At 45.2% G+C, this 9,040-nt stretch overlaps 1 long non-coding RNA gene across 1 annotated transcript in view; it reads left to right on the top strand.

Annotated features, from left to right (window-relative positions):
* Positions 1 to 6,738, top strand: part of LOC112074878 (uncharacterized) — a 22,297-nt gene extending 15,559 nt beyond the window's left edge. The window contains exons 3-4 of the long non-coding RNA XR_002894862.2: positions 5,867 to 5,947; positions 6,659 to 6,738. This is a non-coding gene — a long non-coding RNA (uncharacterized lncRNA). The remainder of the gene's footprint in view (positions 1 to 5,866; positions 5,948 to 6,658) is intronic.
* The last annotated feature ends 2,302 nt before the right edge of the window (positions 6,739 to 9,040 follow it).

Here is a 9,040-nt window from a genome sequence, read left to right on the forward strand (position 1 = left end):
ATGGATCCATCCTACTTTGAGGGGTGGTAAGCGAGGGTACGGTCTTTAGAACTCTACGAATCCTAGCCCCAATCCAGGCGTATGTAAATCTCATATGTACATGTGTATGCACATTGCCCATACGATCAGACTGAGCATTCAATGCAAACGTGGAGGCTCAGTGGAAACAAATGATAAACAGATATATATTTGAAGAAAAGACCTTGCCCCTTCCTGTGTGCACTGGAGAAACCCTTGTTGCATCACAGCATGATGCTTAGAGCCACTCAGACACTGTTAGAGACCACGTCTGTTTACAGTTGTCTCAGGGACCCATGCTCATGTTGTTAAATCAACAGGCGTATGTTACACTGCTCGGTATTGACGGCTCTATTAACATTTTAAATGTTTACATCTAATTAAGCACAAAGTCTCTGCCAAGCTCAAGTTCAAATGTAGAAATGGAGGCGGTGCAGTCACTAGTTACAAGTGATTTTGTTGTGGGCAAGGCAAGGCATGCTACTGCATGCAGACTGTACCCTGCCTCTCTGGTGTGTGTGTGTGTTGTGTGTGTGTGTGTGTTGTATGTGTGGTGTTGTGTGGTTGTGTGTGGTGTGTGTGTGTGTGTGTGGTGTGTGTTGTGTTTTGAATGTGTGTGGGTTTGTGTGTGTGTGTGTGTGTGGTGTGTGTGCTGTTGGTGTGTGTGATGTGTGCTGTTGTGTTGTGTGTGTGTGTGTGTGCGTGTGTGTCGTGTGTGTACCTGCGGCTGTAACTGCATTGTATTTAAAAACACTGTGGACTGCTCTCTCAGCATCACTTCGCTTGCCAAACATATTTACGACGCTCAACACCAGTGATATAAACACACAGCGAGTCCTACCCGTTGATCTCCTCCATTACACGCATCTCCACTTTTTCATGATAACGCTCATTTATTTGACTCATATGAAACCCAATGGCAAAGCTGATCAAATGAAAATCGCAGATAACAACACACTTTCTGCACATCTCTCTGTCCTTTCTCACTTCTCTCTCACTTACTCCTCTCTATCCTCTGGTCTCTTCCTTGTCTCGTTTCCTCTGCTCCCACCCAGTCTGTGTGGTGCCTTCAAAGGGCCTGTTCCCGTCGCCCCGACGCTATCAGCCATTTGCAGGAGAGAAAAAATTAAGTGGATCTTTCAGGAGCGGTTCATCAGATTGAGAAACGATGGCTTCGACAAGAGTCACATCGTGTTATATTTGAACAATTATGAACATTGCTACGGTGAATAAAGTTCAATGGTCTGGGTGGGGCTTTAGGACACTACCCTAGGACACTGAGCGACGACCCCCACGTGCCCGCGTTTCTCGAGTCCGAGAGAAGACAGAGAGAGCGAAAAGAGGAGAAAGCGAAGATAGAAAGAGAAAGAGGGAGAAAGAGAGGAGAAGAGAGCGAGAGAGAGGACAGAGAACAGAAAGAGAAAAGAGGAGATAAAGAGAGAAAGAGAGGAGGAGAGAAAGAGAGAGTGAGAGAAGAGAAGAGAAAGAGAAAGGAGAAAGAGAAAGAGACGAGAGAGAGAGAAGAGAGAAGAGAGAGAGAGAGAGAGAAGAAGAGAGAAGAGAGAGAGAGAGATGTAGAGAGAGATGAGAGCAGAGAGGCAGAAAAACCATCCCGAGACCTTGCTTTCGCAACTGTAAACACGATTTCTGCATATGCGCTAATATAACATGAATATTGAGTGGTGCAGCGGTCTAAGCACGTTGCATCTCAAGTGAGCAGAGGCTCACTACAGTCCCTGCGTTCGATCCTGGGCTTGGTATCACAACGGAACGATTCGGAGTCCCATATGGCGGGCACACAAATTGGCCCAGCGGCATACCCGTAGGTGGAGGTGTTCTCTCAGGGTGTATTAGGCCGTCATTTGTAAAATAAGAATTTGTCTTGAGCTGACTTGGCCTAGTTTTAAATAACAAAGGTGCGAATGTGATACTTCAATAAAATACTCCCAATTGAAACTCTTAACACGTTTCCCATGCCCAATAGACAAAGCCCCATTGGTGATTGAGGAAACTGACTAATCGCCTTGGGAGCTGGAGGTAGAGGAGTGTGGGGAGAGGAAAGAAAGAGAGTAGAGAGTAGGTTGAGAGCCGTCCTACATACAAGCGGAGAGAGCCCTCAATCTCTCCAAAATGTTCATTGAGAACTTCTAGTATCCCGGACTACCACCCTACAGAAGCGTCTACAGTAGCTGAATCTTATCTTTTGCTCTCCATTGAACCATTGGCCTTCCTTCGCGGGTCAAACGACCAACCCCCTCTATACACGTGTTTCGGAGGTACATACGCTCTCTCCTTAACATAGCACCTTCGCAAGCGAGCAGGCCGTTTCTACGACCGGCCCGGGCCTTCTTCCCTAAACATAGCGCACCCTAGTGCCGGCGCTATTCCCAGGTGAACATGAACAGGTTTGGGAACCCTCCAATTCCGTCTCGGCTAGAGGACAAGTATGCCTTGGGTCATTCTACCTTAATACGTGCTGTACTTCCAACCATTCCTTAAAAAATGTATAGAGCGTGCCCCATTCAATAAATATGTAGAATCTATAGAATTAGATATGAGCCCTTGGGAGTTCACCACAAGACTAAGCTACTAAACGATGTTGCGGGCTATGGGCTTGGCACTGGCGAGACTATTCATGATTCATGGTAGACGAGCGAACTTAAATTGTCACTTATCTAGCTGTGGCCACTCGTGCTAGTCGAAACTCGGACTGCCACTAATCTCAGGGTAAATTAGAAATAGATAAAGCGCAGGTAGCTTGGAATCTAGACCACAACAGCAATGAGCGTCAATGCGATATGACAGATGCGCGAAAACAGACGCTGTTGCATACCGTCTTTGCTGCGTTTGGAGTAGTTTTATGCTAAAGGTTGAGTGTCTACGACTTCGTAAGGTCTTTGCTGTGGTGATATCACAATAAAGAGCGTTTGGACTGCCGACATCGTTCCAGAGGTGCTAAGTACTGCTCGCAGGCAAACTTATTGTGTGTCTGAGCTTTCAAGCGAACAGTGTATCCTGACATTTTTTTCAGTTGCGGTCACTTGGAGACTTTAATTCCTGTGTGAAACAGGTGTGAAATTATTAATAAAGACATTGTGAATTTTATATTTCATTCCGTGTGGCCCCAAATATAGTTTGATCGTGCCAATGCTGTTTTAGCATAACTGAGTCCCTGTAATATAGCGTCATACAGTACTGCAGAAAACCTTAGTCTCCCTGAGGCAGAAACAAATCAGTAACCTTGTCCATCCCTGTCTCTCTCCTGTTGCAGTGTTGCCGGTTGTTGATAGCCGATCTTTCCCTGTCGCCGCACGCTTCCTCAGGAAGAGAAGCAGGAAAAGAAATCAACGGAGGCTAAAGAGGAAGAGGGAAAGGTCAGGTTCATGTAAAATAAACCAGCATTATGGGTGGCCTATGAAACCAGTGCACTATTGTGCCTAGTAAACCAGCACTATGGTGGGCCTAGTGAAACCAGCCACTATGGTGCCTAGTGAAACCAGCACTATGGTGGCCTGGACTGGAAACACAGAATCTATCGTATGGGTGGGCCTAAGTTGAAACCAAGCACTATGGTGGCCTAGTGAAACCAGTCTACCAATTGTGGGTCCTATGAAAGCCCACATCTGTATGTGCCTTATGGGTGAGTAACCATGCACAATTGTTGGGCCTAGTGAAACCAGTACTCGTAGTTAGCTGGCCTTGAGTTGTATAGCGCAGTCACTGCTTGGTCCTAGTGAAAACCAGCACTATGGTGGCCTAGTGAAACCAGCACTATGGTCCTAGTGAAACCAGCACTATGCGTGACCTTAGGTGAACCGCAGCACTATGGTGGCCTAGTGAAAAACCAGCACTCTGGCCTAGTGAGAACCAGACTCTGTGGCATGATGACCTAGTGTAAAACCAGCTTGACTATGGTTGGTTACCCCTAGTGAACAGCACTCTGGTGCATTTATGAAACCAGGCCACTATGTGGCCTAGCTGAACAAGATCTTATGGTGGCCCCACCCCCCCGCCATAGTGAAACCAGCATATGCGTGGCTCTAGTAAAACCACAATCTGGTGGCCTAGTGAAACCAAGCACTATGTGGCCTAGTGGAAAACCAGCAACTATGTGTGGCCCTAGTGAAACCAGCTAATTCTGGTGCCTAGTGAAACCAGATATATTGGTGCCTAGTGAAACCAGAATCTATGGTGGCCCTAGTGAAAACCAGATCTATGGCTGCTAGTGAAACCAATTTATGGTGCTAGGAAACCAGATTTATGGGGCCCCCCCCCCGGTCTATAGTGAAACCTAGAACTTTATGGTTGGCCTACGTGAAACCAGATCATATATGCTGGCTATGAAACCAGATATCATTAGTGGTGGCCTAGTGAAACCAGATCTATAGTGGGTCCATAGTGAAACCAATCTATGGTGGCTAGTGAAACCAGATCTATGGTGGCCTATGTGAAACCAGATTTAAATGGCTGGTGCCTTAGATGAAACCAGTATCTATGGTGGCCTGTGAAACTAAGATCTAATCTGCATGTGGCCTAGGAAACCAGATCTATGGTGGCCTAGTGAAAAGATCTATGGCGTGCCTAGTGAAACCAGATCTATGGTGCGCCTAGTGAAACCAGGATCTATGCGTGCCTAGTGAAACCAGATCTATGGTGCCTAGTGAACCAGATCTATGGTGGCTAGTGAAACCATGAACTATTGCGCCTAGATGAAACCAGATCTATGGTGCCTAAGTGAACCAGTATTATATAGGTGGCCTAAGTGAAACCAGATCTCATGGTGCCTAGTAAGAATCCCAGAATCTATGTGCCTAGTGAAACCAATCTATGTGTGGTCATCCTTTAAGTCTGAACCAATCTATGTCTTGGCGCTAGTGAAACCCAGAAAAAATTTATGGTGCCTAGTAAACCAGATCGTAATGGTGGCCTAGTGAAACCAGATTCTATTGTGGCCTAGTTGAAACCAATACTAGTCGCCCTAGTGAAACCAGATCTATGGTGGCTAGTGAAACCAGATCTATGGTGGCCTAGTGGAAAACCAGCATCTATGAGTGCCTAGGGAAACCAGATCTATGGTGGCCTAGTGAAACCAATCTATGTTGGCCTAGTTGGAAACAGATTCTGATTGTGGGCCTTAGTGAAACCAGATCTATGGTGGCCCTAGTGAAACACAGTAAATCTGATGTAGCCTAGTGAAACCAGCATCATAGTGTGCCTTAGTGGAAAACCGAGATCTATGGTGGCCTAGTGAAACCTAGATCTATGGTGTCCCTAGATGAAACCAGATCTTATGTGGGCCTAGATGAAAACCAGATTATTGGTGCCTAGTGAAATCCACAGATCGGACTTGGTGCCCTTAGTAAACCGCGAATCTAGGGTGGCCTAGGAAACCAAGATCTATGGTCGGCCTAGTGAAAACCAATCTATGTTGGCCCTAAGTGAAACCAGATCTATGCGTGGCTAGTGGAAACCGAGGATATATCGATGCGCTGGCCTAGTGAAACCAGATCTATGGCTGGCCTAGGTCTAAAACCAAGAATCGTATGGTGGCCTAGGTGATAACCAGATCTATGGTGGCCTTAGTGAAACTCTAGATCTATGGTGGCCTAGTGCCAATGGTCTATTTTTGGACAGTTTACTGTTTCATCTGAGCAACACTGAAATTTTTTAGAGACTGCACAGCGAGAGTAGATGGGATATATTCTATTCAACAGTGGCGTTGGATAGAGAGTATGGCTTTTAGATAATGGCCGTGCGCGTTGGTGTGTGTGTGTGTGTGGGTGTGGTGTGTGTGTTGTGTGTGTGTGTGTGTGTGGTTCATACTGTTTTTTTGTGGTTTCTGTCATAGGTCTCCGTACTACAGTCTGTCTCCGGTGAGGAAGAAGAAAAAGAAGAAGAAGAAGAGCTCTAAGAAAAGCAAACGTCACAGGTAGCTACTTCCTGTTTCATATCATAATGTCAAACGGCACTGGTAGCTACTTCCTGTATCATGTCATAATGTGAAACGCCACAGGTAGCTACTTCCTGTATAATGCCATAATGTGAAACGCCACAAAGGTAGCTACTTCCTGTATCATGTCATAATGTGAAACGCCACAGGTAGCTACTCCTGTATTATGTCATAATGTCAAACGCCACTGGTAGCTACTTCCTGTCATGTCATAATGTGAAACGCCCACAGGTAGCTAATCCTGTATAATGCCAATAATGTGAAACGCCACAGGTAGCTACTTCCTGTATAATGCCATAATGTGAAACGCCACAGGTAGCTACTTCCTGTATCATGTCATAATGTGAAATGCCACAGGTAGCTACTTCCTGTGTCATGTCATACTGTGAAACGCCACAGGTAGCTACTTCCTGCATCGTAATGTTGTTGTTGATCAGTATTGAAATGAGTTACTTTGACGATAAATGTATTTCACCAGAAGACACCCTATGGGTCTGGCACGCAAGATTACTTTGGCAATAACAAAAAATATATATTATTATACTCCAACTGATCTATTACATCACTAATGTATGATGTTGGAGGGCAGAGGCTGAGTTAGTTTTAATAGCAGGCCTCTCCCTCAAATAAATGGCAAAGAACTACTGGAAGTGTCAGCAACAACAATAACAGATTTTTTTTTTTTTCCAGGTACACCTCTAAAAAGACAAAGCACAGCTCTTCTAGTTTGAAGCATAAGAGGAAGGATGATCGAAAACACAAGAAAAGGTTGGTCAATGGGATTTTTCCTCAATTCAGGAACATATATCTTTCCATCACAGTACATTTTCCACCGCCCAATCTCTCTTCGAGCCATCCTTTTCCCTCTCCTGCTATTATAAGCCAATAGTTCCCAAACGGGGGGTACTAGGACCCATGGGCCTTCTTGGCCTATTCACAGGGCGTACTTCAGAAGACTGCATTTTACCATAGGCCTACTGGTAAAATGCACATGACGGGGTACTTCAGGGGTACTCAGGAAGAGCAAAATTCAGTTTGTGGTACAGTAACCGAAAAAGGTTGGGAACCAATGTAGTAAGCCATCCTTCTGCTACGACCAGAAGCTGTGCGGAAATATGAACATGATCCTTTAGAGCACAATTGGCGGAAGGTTCTATCTGGACCTCGACACATTTCTCATAAATAATTGCGAAATTAAATACTGATGAAGCAACCKTTTTTTTCAATGTACACATACTGCGCTGGCTCAGTGCTGCTGGGAAGGTCCCAGACAGCGCCCCATACTACTTACTGTGTGTTGTCCAATCACGTGCGTTATTTAAATCACTTCATGAACCTCAGCCAATCAAAGCGAATGTTTACAATGCATGTTAGGAGACTGATGTTGTCAGAGAGAGAGAGACAGCGAGAGAAGCAAAAACGGAAGCGAAAGGAGAAATTATAGAATGGCGTGCACAAAAGTTAGGAAAGTCGATACAGAAAATCAAGCTTTCAAAGAGGAGTGGACAGACAAATATGCCTTTATCCTTCCCGCAGCGAGTGTCCAACCGCGCTGCTGATATGTTCAGAGGACCGTGGCTCTAATATAAAGTTCCAACGGAAGCGCCAACTATGAGGCAAAAGCACAGATCTTTTGAGCAAACATATCCACAGCAGTCTAAGGTGAGGGCACGCAAAATACACAAACTCAAAACCCAGTATGATCGGTCCACCAGAGTCCTCTCCCATGCATTCACTGCCCAACAACGTGCAAACGAATGTTCACTAAAAAATAGCTTGGATTTTGGGTAAACACCAAAAGCCATTTATTGACGGGGGAGTGGTGATGGAGTGCATGAACGCTGTCGCTGAAACTTTACTTGACGGTAAACAAAAAGACGAGCTGTGTGAAAAGATCAAGCAAATCCCAATGTCACGTACAACATCAGCAAGAAAGAGTGAAATACTAACAGAGGATGTATTAACACAGCTTGATGAAGCTATTCGGAGTGCACCATGCAGAGCATTATGCTGTTGATTAATCTACTGATGTGAGTAATAATGCCCAGCTTCTGGTGTATGTTAGATTTTGCCACACAGAGAAGAAGGAATTCTGTGAAGACCTGTTAGGTGTAACACCACCTGAAACACATACAAGAGGAAAGGACATATACATGGCCATAAAGGAGATGCTGAGAAAGAGGGGGACAGACCTAAAACAAGTGGTCTCTATCACCTCAGACGGGGAAGAGAGAGAGGAGCTGTGGCACGGCTGAAAGAGGACAACCCTGATCTCACAGCTTACCACTGCATCATTCATCAGTCTGTCCTGTGCGCCATCTGTCAGAAGAGTATGCTGAAGTGATGAATACAATGATGAAACTCATCAACCTCCTCAGGGTATCCTCATCTCATCAACATCGTCCTGCTGAGAGAATTCCTGAAAGAAGTTGAGGCAAATGCAAATGACCTACAGCTGCACAACAACGTAAGATGGCTCAGTGAAGGCACGGTGTTGGAACGCTTTTGGTCCATTCGAAAGGAAATAACAGCTTCCCTAGTACAGCTCAAGAGTCAGAAGGCAACAGTTTCCACTTTCGTAGACATCACATCACACCTTAATGAGCTCAATATGAAACTACGGGGCAAGAACAATTCAGTTTGTGATTTGATGACATCTGTCCGCTCCTTCCAGAGGAAACTGGAAGTGTTCAAGGAAGATCTTCAAGGAGACTGTGCACACTTCCCAAAAGTGCAGGAACTGATTCAGGGTGAGAGAGATGTTTCTCCTRATGTTGACTTCATAGATACGCTGACTGGAAACTTCAGAAATCGCTTTGACAGCTTCAGCCTTGGACAACAGCTCCTTCTTCTACTTGAGAATCCATTCCTCATCACAGATGTCAGGGGACTTTCAAATGAGGTGACACAGACCTTCAAGTGGGCACATGCTGGATCTCTACAGATGGAACTGATTGATCTGCAAAAAAATGTTGCACTAGGAGAGCACTTTCAACTAACTGATCATGACCCTTTCTGACTGCAGGCTGTGTCTGAGACTGTTTTCCCTGGTCTAACCAACTAACTGATCAT

This window comes from Salvelinus sp. IW2-2015, unplaced genomic scaffold (assembly GCF_002910315.2).
Source record: "Salvelinus sp. IW2-2015 unplaced genomic scaffold, ASM291031v2 Un_scaffold2861, whole genome shotgun sequence".
NCBI lineage: Eukaryota > Metazoa > Chordata > Actinopteri > Salmoniformes > Salmonidae > Salvelinus > Salvelinus sp. IW2-2015.